The sequence below is a fragment of the Quercus lobata genome, chromosome 3 (genome assembly GCF_001633185.2).
Source record: "Quercus lobata isolate SW786 chromosome 3, ValleyOak3.0 Primary Assembly, whole genome shotgun sequence".
Lineage (NCBI taxonomy): Eukaryota > Viridiplantae > Streptophyta > Magnoliopsida > Fagales > Fagaceae > Quercus > Quercus lobata.
Genome location: NC_044906.1, coordinates 63,481,762 through 63,496,645, shown reverse-complemented (window position 1 = coordinate 63,496,645; position 14,884 = coordinate 63,481,762). Strand labels below are relative to the sequence as shown.

Sequence of the window (14,884 nt, the reverse complement as noted above, 5' to 3'; positions counted from 1 at the left end):
AAATGTCATATCAATCGTCGCTTAACAATGATTAATTAGACAGATTAGGAAAACAATTTGTTGATAATCTATTGAGATTATTTTCAACTATTAAGAGCACTTTCTCTACAAAAACTACAAATTTGTCCACTCAGAACTTTTAAAAAATAAACAAAACTTAGTAAAGCCTCATAATTCTACCCAATTGAGTCTATCTTTATTGCTAGTTATCTCTTATCTCCTATGCTTGGTCATCCATTTCGAAGGTCAAATTAAGTGCTTGATAACAAACAATAAAGGAATTTTGTTCTGAATTCTAGATCTTCATAAAAGGGCTCCTTGACTAGTCCACAGTCCAAATCTAATCCAGACTATCCAGTGTCCTTCAGTTTTTGGATAGCTACACCCAAATTATGATGAAAAGCAACAGAAGTGCCATACTGAACATATGGTATTAAATCTACAAAATAAAGAATACTTTCATAAGATATAGAATATGAGTTATGAAAATATCTATTAGAATTATATTGTACAAATGAATTAAAAGAAACTGAAAGACATCTCTAACAAAGAGGAGAGTCTGTAATATAACTAACCTAGTAAACATGGTGAAGGATGAATTATAAAGCAAAATCCATTCCACTGAGAAACCAGATAGCTATACATGGCTAAAATTTCCGGGTCAACTAGTAGGAACATCTCCATATGAGTGCCAAGCAAAATAATCCATCCTTGCATTCTTGAGGAGAAAAAGTGAGCAACAAATATGAAATAACACCATGAAACATTAGTTCACCCAAATTTAAAAAAAAAAAAAAAAAGTGAGCAACAAATAAGACCATGGAACCATCCAGTCTCTTCACTTCTTCTATTAGAAAACAAATAATTTTTTTCTTTTAACTATTTATATTTATGTACACAATTTAAGATTGAAATCAATATCCTAGTAAACACTAAACAATAAACATAGAGCATTGCATCAGTAGGTGTAAAAATTTATGTTAATCTTAGCATAATAATCTACTTCTATTTTACATAAAATAATCACTTTTGAACAACACCTACATCATATCATTAATTTCTACTTCATTTATTAAATATTATTTTTTTTATCAATTTTTTTATTACTTTCTCAAATCATATATCTCTTTTTGTGTATGTAAGTAAAGAAGTACTAAAAAAATAAATTTGCATGTATATACTATTCATGTAAATATACATGGTTACTATAGCTTATCATATTTTACACAAACTTTAAATAGATATGTGTTTCTAAAAAAACAGATTGATGTGCAAATTTTTTAGAGTTGAATGTGCAAAATTTAACCATTATGCTATTATCCATTAACTTATGTGAGTGCTCTAAGGTTGAACAAAGATTGTGACTGTTAGCACATGTTTGTAACAGAGTTGTGACTGTGATCATGTATATATATATATACACACACACACCAAGGAATGAATTCACATGTCCAAGACATAACCGTCCTCTATAATAAGAACTTATAATTGGCTAAAAAAAATTTTAGTTCGCATTTTCCTTTTCTCGGTTACATGCTTTTCTCTTAAATGGATATAATGGACATTAGACATAATAATTTTAGCAATATATAAAGCAAACTAACCAAGTAAGTAACCAAAATAAACGGAAAACTTCCTTAAAAAAAAAAATCAATTATGAAACAGAGAATAACACAAACATCCATATTCTTTACCTTTTTGCCAAATTCACCCATTCCAACTTTTGATCTGCATGTGCTTAGATTGGCACTTAAGAACTCTCTTGGACTCATTTTCTTTCTTCTTCTGTGGTTCATCTTATTTCTTGGCCGCATTCTTTTACTCAAATAGTTAGGGATCTAAGATCAAATTGAGAAAATAAAGAAGAATAATTAAATTATCTCAAAATCATCAACAACACGTATCTACCAATGATATGTCAAATTTTCAACCAAACATAAAAAAGACAGGAAAAAAAAAAAAAAAAAAAACAATGAGCTAAGGACTCACCTGAGCAAGGGAGCAAGGGAGCAAGAGAGCGAAGTGGCTGTTGAGAACAAAGGATTTTTACTTCCCAGAGGGAACTTGGCTCTATTTTTATTTTTATTGTTGATGAATCGGGAACTTCGCTCTTAAAATAGGGTAAGAAAGTGAGAAATAACGCAAAGACCATGGAATGGACAAATAATTCGGCGGTCATGTGTGACATGTGTCACTCCTTTATTGGTGTTGGAGGATTGCATCTTTTTAATGAGCTAAGGCTTGTTTGGTAAGAGATTTTAATTAATAGTTTTTAGTGTTTAAACACTGAAAACTTTAAACCAAAAAAAAGAAGAAGCTTTTGGTAGGTGATTTTATCCAGTTTTCAGTTTTTAAATAATATTGCTTAATGGCACTTTTGTAAATATTTAGAAAAATATGGGATCCATAGATTTGATAATATCCAACCAATTTATGTGCCATAGGCCTTGTAACTGAATTGGCATCTCCCCATACACAAAGTGTTTGGGGATCTAAGAGAGAAAGGGTTCAAGCTGCGGGGTTAACAGCATGTTGTAATTATTTCTCAAAAAAAAAAAAAAATCTTACTATTTATGTCAGAAAAGTTACATTTTTTTCTTAAAAACACCTATATATACTAAACACACAATTATATATTTTTTACTTTTGAAAAAAATGTTCTTAGAAATATGATACCAAACACATTTTTTGTATTATGAGTATTTTTTTTTAGAATAATTATGAGTACTTTAAACATGTATTTTCATAACACTTTTTAAACCATAGTTTTCACATAATTTTGAACAATAATACTTAAAATCTGCTACCAAATAGCCCCTACCTAGTTTTTTTTTTTTTTGGGTCATTTTCTTCATTATCTCTGTTCTGCAGTTTTTTATTTTATTTTTTATTTATTTTTAATAGTAATTCTAAGGATCCGTTTGGATACAACTTATTTTTGTTAAAATTGAAAACTGAAAACACTATAACAAAATAATTTTTAAATATATGAATAGTACCGTGAGACGTATTTTTAATATATTTTTGAATAAAGTGGCTGTAGGTTCCATGAACAGTGCATGAAGAGTGCTGCTACAGTGCATAAACAGTGATAATTGTCTCTAAAAGTTGGAAACGTGGGAGAAAAAAATAAAAAACATAAACGCCAAACACAACATAATTTCTATCCAAACACTCACTAATACTATGGGGGTACAATATAACTTTTTTTTTACATAGCAGACTGTGACGATTACTTGTTATTTTCGCATAAATTTATCATTTTTTTTTTTTTTTAATTTTTATCATGCGTCATACGTACCAGCCCAATATCTCATGGACCCACACGTTCAGACATTGGTCTCATAGGACCATGTGCACTTCTAGGTCATGAGAAAGTAATGTTGAAGAGTTGGTGAACTGGTTGAGTGTGGGTTCTGACTTGTACGTGAAGGTAGTTACCATGGGGACCAGGAATCTTTTTCAGTTTGAAAGCAAGATATGAAAATAAAATAAAATATCTCAATTTTTTTTTCCTGTTTCAAAAATAAAATTTTATAATATATTTTTTTAATGAAGAAAGTTTTATGATACGTGATTTAGACATATAATAAAGTTTTTTCACACATTCAATTAAGTTCCATAATCTCAATAAGTTACAGACCTTTGAACACATATCTTAACTATTCTAGATTTATTTATTTATTATTATTTTTTTTTTTCTGATTAACACATTTTCTATATATATATATATATATATATATATATGATAATATTGGTATTATGTCGTATAATTGGAGTTTTGCGGTTGAGATGTCCCTTATGAAATCTTTTAATTTTGAGTGAAAATTAAAGTGCTACTTTACAAAGTATATCATTCTCCCATTAATCAAAAACCCAACGATTGACTATTGTTATGTGCCAAAATCTAAATCAAGCACACTTGCATGAGCTCGAAATCCATAAGGTTCTAATATTAGAGATGAATCATTAATTGGAGTCTCAAGGCAGTCGGGCAAAGCAAAGAAATACCGATCACTTACATTGAATTGAATTCGGATTTTTGGTTATCCGTCTGGATGAAACAATATTTGAGCTCGAACTTGTGAGAATTCTAAAAAGCTTGAGCTCAGCTTGGCTTGATTAATTAGTCAAGCCAAGCTCGAGCATAATATCAAGTTCAAACTTCAACTCAAGTCAAGCTTTTTAGCTTGGGATCCAAAAAAAAAGCATTATTAAATGCAAAAGATAGACATTTGATAGAGACATTGAGAGTGACAAGTAAGAATCTTAGGCCTTGTTTGGATGGTGGAAACACTATCACTCATCACTTAAAAACCATTATTCATCACTCATTACTTATCACTTAAAATTCCCCAAGTTACATCCCTGGCATGTTTGGCACTACAACCCGATTGAGTTTTCATTCCCAAAACTAAAATATTTTCACTTATGTGGGACCCACGAATTGACTAAGTTCAGACTCTCTTCTTCTCCTTTCACTTCTTTTTTCTTTAATCTCTCAGACTCTCTCTCTAGCTGGACTGGTTCTTTTCATTTCTCTGCTCTTTCTCTAATCTCTCAAACTCTCTCTCTCTACCCGGACCAAATCAAAATTTCATTTTCCACAGCCACACCACAGATCCGAACCTCACATCCACACCCACACCTCAAAAATCCAAACCCCACACCCACATCTCAATCCAAACTCCACACTTACAACATAGAAAGGAAAAAAAAAAAAAAAACCTTGATCTTTTTAGGGAGAGATGGAGAGAGAGCTTGGCAGATTCTACCATCTGTGTCATCGAGATGACGACTCCCACCCTAAAACCACGAGACCCACTGTCGAGACGGAGACGAAAATGGAGAAGAAGGAAGACTTGAGCTTCAGTTGGAGTAGCAGACTGAGACAGAGAGAGTAATTGGTTATGTTAATGGCAGATGGGTATAGAGAGAAAAGAGTGGCGTGGGAAGAGAAGAGGAAGAGGAGTGGAAAAAGAAAAGAAAAGAAAAGAAAAGAGATGGTTTGTCAAGGAAAACACAAGACATAGACATGGGCCTCACAATGTGAATATATTTACAAAAATGCCATTGTAACTCTGTTTCCATAACTCAAAAACACCAAAATTTTGCTTTCATTTTCACTAACTCATAACTCAATTTGGTGAGATATGAGTGATGGAAACAGAAAATGGAAATTCATTTTAACAAGCCATGCATGTGTGGGACCCATAGATTTTGAGTGATAAGTAATGAAAATAAAGTGATGAGTGATTGAAAACATAAAATCCAAACACCCCCTTAGTTCCGATAGAACTGGATTGTGAAGTTATAGTTTTGATAGAACTGGATTGTGAAGTTAGGCAAAGACTAGAAGTCTAGAAAGAATTACATTTGTAACTGAATGGGAAAGACTTACATAGTAACATATTTCACAAATGTACAAAGATTGTGGGTGGGGGAAAAGGCATACATGGGCCACTTGGATTAAAAAAAATATTTAACTTAAGTCTAAAAGTGTTCCATGGTCAGTTTAGAGGGAGTTCTAAAAAAAATTAGAGGAAAGAAATTAATGGGTAGTGGTAAGTGGTCTCATGTGAACTATGTCATTATTAATATATGTTTAATGTCATAATAATGAGTTTATTTAGTAAACATATATCAAGTTATAAATGAGCCTAAACTTGACATGTTTTGTATTGAGCCCTATTGTTCACGAGTTTGTTCAAAAACAATTTTTTTTCTTGAGCTCGGCTTGTTTATCAAACAAGCCTAAAACTAAGGCTCAAGCTTGACTTATTTGTAAACAAACGAACATAAACAAGTTTTTTATTGAGCTGAGCCTGAGTTGTTTAATAACATTTAGGGAAAAAAAGTACAGCCATTCAAGGTGCTACATGGAGGGCCAGCCCTTCCCTTAGGAGAGTTAGGCAATTGCCTAAGGCCCCCAAGTGGAAGGAGGCCCTAAAATTTTAGAAAAGAAGGGGTAGTAGGGGCAAAAAAAAAAAAAAAAAAAAAAAAAGTTTCAGACAAATTACAAAAATCTGGCACATTCTTTTAACCAAAAAATAAAAATTTTGGTAAATCCAGTTAAACATTAGTTCTAAACAAAATCATTGCCCAAAAATAACATTATTATCATCTAGACAAACCAAAAATCAACTAGATAAATTACAAATCCGGTCTAAGAGATTAACCACAAAACAATCACAAATCAAAACAAATAAAACAACTCAAATCCCTAAAGTTTTTAGTTTTACCATTCCCTCTGTAGCTCTGCTTCTCTCTCTGCTTTCTGCCTCTCTTATCTCAAGCAAGCTTGCCTTTCTCCGCCTCTCTAATTCCTTCTTTGCTCTCTGCCTCTCTCAATTGCTTAGTTCTCTACCGCCTCTGCTCTAGGTTTTGAGTTCTTTGCTATCAGGTATTATTTCATTATTTGGGCACTTGGCATTTTTTTTTTTTTTTTTAATGAATGGGTGTTGGGCTTCAGTTTCAACCTTTCTCTTCACGTTGTTTGGGCCTTCAAGTTTTATTTTTTATTTTTTTTGGGTTATTTTTTTTTGAGAGAATTTCAACCTATGGCGTCCGCTCCTGATGATAGCTCTTTATCATCAAACCAAGACACTAATTAGTTTTTAGTATAAGCGGGGATTGAACTCCAGATCTCTTATACAACCATCAGAGACTTTATCAGTTGAGCTAACTGGAATCCACTTTTTGGTTTGTAGATATTAGATATGATTTGCTTTGTGTTTTTTTGGAGGTAGGTCTTATTAATAAGCCTTGTGTTATGGCTATGCTTAAATTTTTGTTATGCTTGTGCTTAAATTTTAATCTTGTGTTTATATATATATATATATATATATATATATATATTTTAGTTAGTAGTAATATATTGAATAAGTCTTTATTTATGCATGTTAAAATTGCTAAAAACTTATTATTGTTTGGTAAAACTATAACAATACTTTTTATATAAATTAGGTTCTATTTCTCATTTGCTTTACACTTGAAAGCTATTTTTTATTTTAGTCCTTATAAAAAGAGTTAGAAGATAATGAAATGATACAATTGCAAGATAACAATGATGTTCATTTTGCAATACAATAAATCTTGATAATGAATTTCAAAATAATTTAGAAGAAAATGAAAATAATGATGAAAATGTCACAAATGAACAAGTTCACCATAATGATGTTCAACTAGAAGAAAATGAAAATAATATTGACATGTTGAATTATATTCCTTTAAATATTTATGATCCAGGTAATTGGAAAAATATTGACACAGAATTAAGAGATTTATTAGTAGAAAGAGGTCCAATTAGAGACAATGATATAATTTTCCTAGAGGTGATGACACTAGACATTTTTCTACTAGTCATTACACTCGAATATTATCAAATGGGAAGAAGCATGATAGAAAATGGCTAGTGTATCCAAAAGATACAGACCAAGTATTTTGTTTTTGTTGCAAGTTGTTTGAGTCTAAACGTACTGGCCAACTATGTAATGAAGGAACTCGAGATTGGAAAAATATTAGTCCTAAAATTAAAAACCATGAAACAACTAGAGAGAACGTTAGAAGAACTTGAATACAAAAATTTAATTAGTTAATTTGTATCTCAAAAAGTAAGAAAAATATATTTTAAATGAAATATATTATAATATAAAAATATTAGCCAGTGGCCTTGTAGCTAAGTGGCACCCGGGTTCCTTTGTAACCTCTTGCTCAGGGGTTCTATCCCCCACACTTACCTAGCAAAATAAATAAATAAATAAACATTAATTTAATTAATATATAAGTATAAAAAAGGACCCATTTTTAGTTCTCGCCTAAGGCCCCAAAATGTTTAGGGCTGGCCTTGCATGGAGGTGCACTAGCACTGCTATCAGAGGCACTGGCAAGCATGGGAGCTCACATGGCTTCTGGTTATTAGAAAGTGGCTGGTATTCATCTAAACTTTGGTTTTGGGCTTGGGCTATTGTTGGCGGCGGGTCAGGACTTGGATTTCTTCACTCTCTCCCCTTCTCTTTCATGGGTGGGTTTGTGAATCAGTTGCAAATACTGGTCTTAATTTGGTACCGGTTTGTGAATTTCTTATGTGTAATTCTATTTTGTAATTTTTATTAATAAAAAAATAACATATCATTAAAAAAATATCAAGTCAGTGTTCTGCTAGCTACTTAAACAATACCACTAGCGGCAGTTAATAAGAGGACTAATACAACTCAGTTTTAAAACTTGAGGGACTAATTGTGATCGCTTGAAACTTGAGAGACCAATTTCATGCACATGGTAAATTTGAGGGACCAACATTCTAGTTTCGCATAATAATTTCAGCAATATATAAACCAAACTAACAAAGTTACCAAAATAAACGGAAAACTTCCTAAAAAAAAATCGATCATGAATCAAAGAATAACAAAAACATCCATATTCTTTACCTTTTTGCCAAATTCACCCATTCCAACTTTTGATCTGCTTGTGCTTAGATTGGCACTTAAGAACTCTCTTGGACTCATTTTCTTTCTTCGACTTGGGTTCATCTTATTTCTTGGCCACATTCTTTTACTCAAATAGCTTAGGGATCTAAGATCAAATTGATATAATAACAAAGAATAAATAACCTCAAAACCATCAACTACACATATATACCATTGATATGCCAAATTTTCAACCAAACATAAAAAAGACAGGAAAAAAAGAAAAAAGAAAGACAATGAGCTAAGGACTCACCTGAGCAAGGGAGCAAAAGAGCGAAGTGGCTGTGGCTGTTGAGAACAAAGGATTTTTACTTCTTAGAGGGAACTTGGCTCCTTTTTTATTTATTTATATAAATATATATATATATTTATTTATATAAATATATATATATTTATTTATATTTTTTGATGAATTGGGAACTTGGCTCTTAAAATAGGGTAAGAAAGTGAGAAATAACACAAACACCATGGAATGGACAAAATCAAGGGTGATGTGTCACTCCTTCATTGGTACCATGGGCACAATTTTTGCTAGCAGACTGTGACAATTACTTGTCATTTTCGCATAAATTTATCATTTTTTTTCTATCATGATCAATTTGCTAGAAATAATCATAATAAAAATTGTGGTCTTAAAATTGTTATATTTCTTAAAAAAATTGTATAAGGGAAGAAAATATCTCATGTATCATACATAATATCTCATGGACCCACACGCTGAGACATTGGTCTCATTCTCGTACGACCATGTACACTACTTTTTCTTTTTTTTTTTTGGGAGAAACTAGCATTTGAATTGATTAATTGAAATCAGCCAAAATTGGCTAAAAGTATAGCACTGACTTGTGGTGGAACATCCTCCATCCACACAAAGAACCCATCAATATGTCTCGTATGTTTTGCTAAAAATTGAGTTATTGAGTTACCCCGATTTGCAGGTGTGTGAAAAGGAAATACAATTGCAGGAATGTAAATAATGCTTAATAGAGGAAATTAAATGGCCAAAAGAAGAGAAAGATTCCTCTTCCTTTCTTAAGGCAGAGATGACCACCTCTGAATCTCCCTCGACAATAAAAGAGGGTAGGTTGAGGTCCATTGCTAGGGTGATGGCTCAGACTGCTGCTAGTGCTTCCACTTTATCTGATAAGGATGGGAGTTGAATTTTCTTTGCCAAGGAGGCAATTACCTTCCCATGAGAGTCACGAACAGCCACTCCCATTCCAGCCTCTCCCTTATCCTTAAACATCGCTCCATCAAAATTGATCTTAAAGAATGGTGAAGGAGGAGGCTCCCACTTAGGTGGTTGCCTTTGCGGCTGAGGCAGAAGAGTATAAACAGCTGGTTGCACTTGAGTGAAATCTTGGAGCATCTGTTTGGCTGAAGGAAAGACTTAAGTAAGCGGGTAAGGCTTGTTCCTTGTTCTAAGTTGGTTGCGCCGAGACCAGATTGTCCATGCCAAAGCTGCAAATAGTTTAGGATTCCTACCATTCTCCAACACGAAGCATGCCAGCTCATAGAAGTTTGTAAAATTTTTTGACCTGCAAAACAGCCATAACTTGTTAGCTTCCCAAATGGCCAAAAGTTCAGCACAGTCCCACAGCGCATGGTATCCGTCTTCTACTTTCAAATTATAGTGGCAACAAATATCTTCGACTAAGACTTTCCAGTGAACTAGATTGGTCTTCACTAGTAAAGCTTCCTTACACGCCCTCCAGAGGAAGTTTTTTATTTTATTCGGCACCGGGAGGCCTCATATTCGACACCAAATGCTTGAAGTATCAATCTAAACTTGATGAAAAGGCTGTGGATTGGCTTTTTCTTGAAGAAGGAACCTATAACCCGACTTCACCGTATACACTCCATTGGATACATGGGGCCATATGAGTTTGTCTTCAACGTTGATGGGGCTAAGTGGGATTTTTAGTATCAAGTCAACTTCCAAAGGAGCAAAGAAACCAGCCACAACACCCTATCCTAGCTTCTACTCATTAGGTTGATTAGGTAGTTTACTGTAGCTTTATGTAGACCATCAATGACTGGAGATAAGACCCTCGGGTGCTCTAAACTAGGCAGCTAGGGGTAGTCCTATATCTTGATAGATTCTCCATTATCCACTCTCCAACATGCCCCTCTCCACAACACCTCCTTGCCCTTAAGTAAACTACTCCAAGCGTATGAACCACTAGCATACTCTGGGGCCTCCATGAAGGAACAGTTCGGGAAAATTTTACTTTTAAAGACTCTGTGGAGAAGCAAGTCTTTATTGTGTAGGAGACGCCAAGCTTGTTTGGCTAACAAGGCATCATTGAAGAGAGCTAGATCTTTAAAGCCCATACCACCATCAAATTTGGATTGTACAAGTGTCTCCCATTTGACCCAATGAATTTTACGTCGGTCTCCTCGTTGTCCCCACCAAAATTTCCTAATAAGACTCTCCAATTCAATACATAGCCCTACAGGTAATTTGAAGCAACTTAGAGTATAGGTGGGAATTGCTTTTACGACTGCTTTGATCAAGATCTCTCTCCCAGCCTAAGATAATAATTTTTCCTCCTACCCTTGCAACTTCCTCCAAACCTTTTCCTTAATTAATTCAAAGCTGGCTTTTTTCCTCCTCCCTACAAAAGATGGTAACCCAAGATACTTCTCAAATTGTTTGATCTCCGGAACCCCCAAAACTTGTTTGATATGTTCCCTTTTTTCTTCAGAAGTGAGCTTATTGAAGAAGATGGTGGTTTTATTTCTGTTTATTTGTTGGCCAGAACAGCTCCCGTACACCTCCAAAATCTCCAAAATATTACTGCATTCCTGATTTGTGGCTCTGTAAAAAAGTAGACTATCATTTGCAAAAAGAAGATATGTTAGTCTAGGGCCATTTCTGCATAAAGCAAAGCCCTTGATATCTCCACGGTTGGCTGCTTGGACAATCAGATCATTCAACCCTTCTGTACACAGCAAGAATAGAAAAGAAGATAATGGGTCCCCCTGTCTGATACCTCGGGTTGGAGAGATAAAGCCTTTAGGTTCCTCATTAATTAGGATGGAATAGGAAACAGTAGTAATGCAAATCATCATCAATCAAATCCATTTTTCATCAAACCCATTTTCCTCATCACTGCTTCCAAATACACCCACTCCACTTTATCATAAGTTTTGCTCATATCCAGCTTTATGGCCATATAATCATCTTTTCCAGTATGCCTCTGCATGCTATGTAAGGACTCAAAAGCCATCAAAATATTATCTAAAATAAGACGACTCTTTGTGAAAGCACTCTGATTTTCAGTAATAATATTTGGTAGGACTTTTTTGAGTCTATTTGCTAAAACCTTTGAAAAAATTTTATACAGTACATTACAGAGGCTGATTGGTCGAAATTCAGACACAAATTTTGGATTTTTAACCTTTGGAATGAGAGTAATAAAAGTATGATTAAGGTTAGCAGGCAAGGATGCAGAATTTAAAAAGTGAAGCACAAAAGAGGTGACATCCTCACCTAATAAATCCCAATAAGACTGATAGAAAATAGGGGGCATACCATCTGGGTCGGGAGCTTTTAGGGGAGCCATTTGTTCAATTGCATCATGCACCTCCGAAGCTTCAAAATCAGCCACCAATTTTGCATTCATCTCCTCATTAATAATGGTGTTTATATACTGGGTGGTATTCTCCAAGTTAGTGGGGTTGGCCAAATTTAATAACTTCTGATAATAAGCCATAATAGATTTGACCACTTCTTCCTGGCTTTGGCACCAAGTGCCATCACCTTTCTTCAGAGCATGGATGGAGTTACGTCGAAATCTTTGAGTGGCTCGTGCATGAAAGTACTTTGAATTCCTATCACCATATTTTGGCCACTGAACTTTGGATCTTTGCAGCCACATCCTAGCCTCCTTATCCATGAGATTATTGAGTTCAAGCATTAGTTCTTTAACTTGAAAATTTTGCCTAGTCCTTATGGCCTCTTTCTCGGCTTTCACAATATTTTCTTTAATTCCAGTTCTCTCCATATGCTACCAAAATTCTTCATACTCCACTTCTTTAGTTCAATACCACACCTCTTAATCTTCTTTATAACTTTAATACCCAGGTCTGTAGAATCCTGCTCAGCCCATACAGCTTGAATAGTATCCATGCACCCTTTCTCTGCTTGTAGTGACCCAAAAGTGGGGTCTTGCATTCCATGGAATCCCACATCGCCTAGGGAAGCACATGAGAATATGTTTATAAGGAATGACTTCCCTTCAATGTGTAGAGGCCTTTTCCTTAGCGCAACCTAGGGAAGAACAAAACCATGAGGGGTATGGGCCCCAAAGTGGACAATATCTACACAGTTGCGGTGGGGTTGTTATAGATGGTATCAGAGTCATATCCTAGCTGGAAGTGTGGGCCCCACACGCGAGGACGCATGTGCCCATAAGGGGGGTGGATTGTAGTGACCCAAAAGTGGGGTCTTGCATTCCATGGAATCCCACATCGCTTAGGGAAGCACATGAGAATATGTTTATAAGGAAGACTTCCCTTCAATGTGTAGAGGCCTTTTCCTTAGCGCAACCTAGGGAAGAACAAAACCATGAGGGATATGGGCTCCAAAGTGGAAAATATCTACACAGTTGGGGTGGGGTTGTTACAGATGGTATCAGAGCCATGCCCTAGCCGGAAGTGTGGACCCCACACGTGAGGACGCGTGTGCCCGTAAGGGGGGTGGATTGTAGTGACCCAAAAAGGGAGGTCTTGCATTCTATGGAATCCCACATCGCCTAGGAAAGCACATGGGAATGTGTTTATAAGGAATGATCTCCCTTCAATGTGTTGAGGCCTTTTCTCCAGCGCAAACTGGGGAAGAACAAAACCGTGAGGGGTATGGGCTCCAAAGCGGACAATATCTACACAGTTGGGGTGGGGTCGTTACACTGCTAGCCACATTTCTTCGAACCTAAAAGGTTTGGTTGCAGTCAAAAAAATCAGATCCCGTGGCACTATCCATATTGGATAGTGATACGAAGTAAAGGAAGGTAAATAGTGGACAATAGTTCCAGCAAATTTAAGCATCCACTCTCTAGTAGCCAAATCCCTATCCAGTCTCTCCCATACCGAATGGCCATCATTAAAGTGCTTCTTCCAAGTAAATTGAGAACCAGTAAATCCAAGGTCCATAAAACCATACTCATCAATAGCATCTTTGAGGAGTTGCATCTATGCCTAACTTCGGATGTGCACTACTTGGTCACGAGAAAGTAAATGTTAAGAAGTTGGTGAACTGACTGAGGGCCAAAATGGGAAATTAACCTTGATTTTCAAACATTATAATTAATAGGCCACATTTTCAAACTATATTTTTTACTAGCATTTCGATCTAAGAGACTCGATTTAGGGCCTATAAATTAAGTCTCAAAAACTCGATTTCCATGGTTTGATAAGGTCTGATGTGGCATTTTTTTCCACGTGACAACCATCTGGAAATCGAGTCTTAGAGACTCGATTTATAACCTCCTCACATATTCACCCTCCTTATACTACAAACCATTCACCTTCTCATCAAACCAAAAACCAAAGAACCCAGGCAGACCATGCCACCACCGTGCGCGACCCAAGTCGCGCGACCTAAGCAGCGCGACTCAGGTCGCGAGACCCAGTGAGTTGAGGTGCCGGTGAGTTGAGGTGAGTTCTCCCTCCTCAGATTCTTTCTCTCTCTGATCTGATGGGTTTTAGGGTTTTTTTATTTTTTTTTTTTATTTTTTAATCTGGATTTTAGGTGGTTGTTGGGGGGGTGGAATTTGGATTTTAAGTGGTTGTTGGGGTGGATTTGGTTGGATTAATGCTTGGATTTGTGGGTTGTATTTGGGATTTTGGAAGTTTGAAAAAGGAGAGTGGGAGAAGAATTGGGTCTGGGTCTCCAGACACTTGAAAATATTTGTACTATAAATGTTGCAGATGTAAATTGAGTCTTAGAGACTCGGACGCCATGTGGAAAAAGTGCCAACTCAGACCCAATCAGAACATGAAAACCGACCCTCAAAGACTCTTAGACTCAAGATACTAGTAAAAAATATAGTTTGAAAACGTGGCCTACTAATTATAATGTTTGAAAATCAGAGTTAATTTCCCATTTTGGCCATGGCTGAGTGTGGGTTCTGGCTTGTACGTGAAAGTAGTTACCGTGGGGACCACGAATATTGTTCAGTTTGAAAGCAAGATATGAAAATAAAATAAAATATCTCATTCTCTTTCTTTTTCTTTTTTTCTTTTTTTTTCTCTGTTTCAAAAAAAAAAAAAATCTATAATATCTTTTTTTTTTTTTAATAAAGAAAATTTTATAATACATGTTTTAGACATATAATAAATTTTTTTCACACATTTAATTAAGTTACATAATCTCAATAAATCAGAGAATAAAATTATTTTTTCACATACCT

At 35.0% G+C, this 14,884-nt stretch overlaps 1 long non-coding RNA gene across 1 annotated transcript; it reads right to left on the bottom strand.

Annotated features, from left to right (window-relative positions):
* LOC115981759 lies at positions 1-2,066 on the bottom strand. The gene is made up of 3 exons (XR_004089447.1): positions 1,990-2,066; positions 1,695-1,838; positions 1-439 (listed from the first exon to the last, which is right to left on the bottom strand). It is a non-coding gene; the product is annotated as an uncharacterized LOC115981759 (long non-coding RNA).
* Between the last annotated feature and the right edge of the window lie 12,818 nt (positions 2,067-14,884).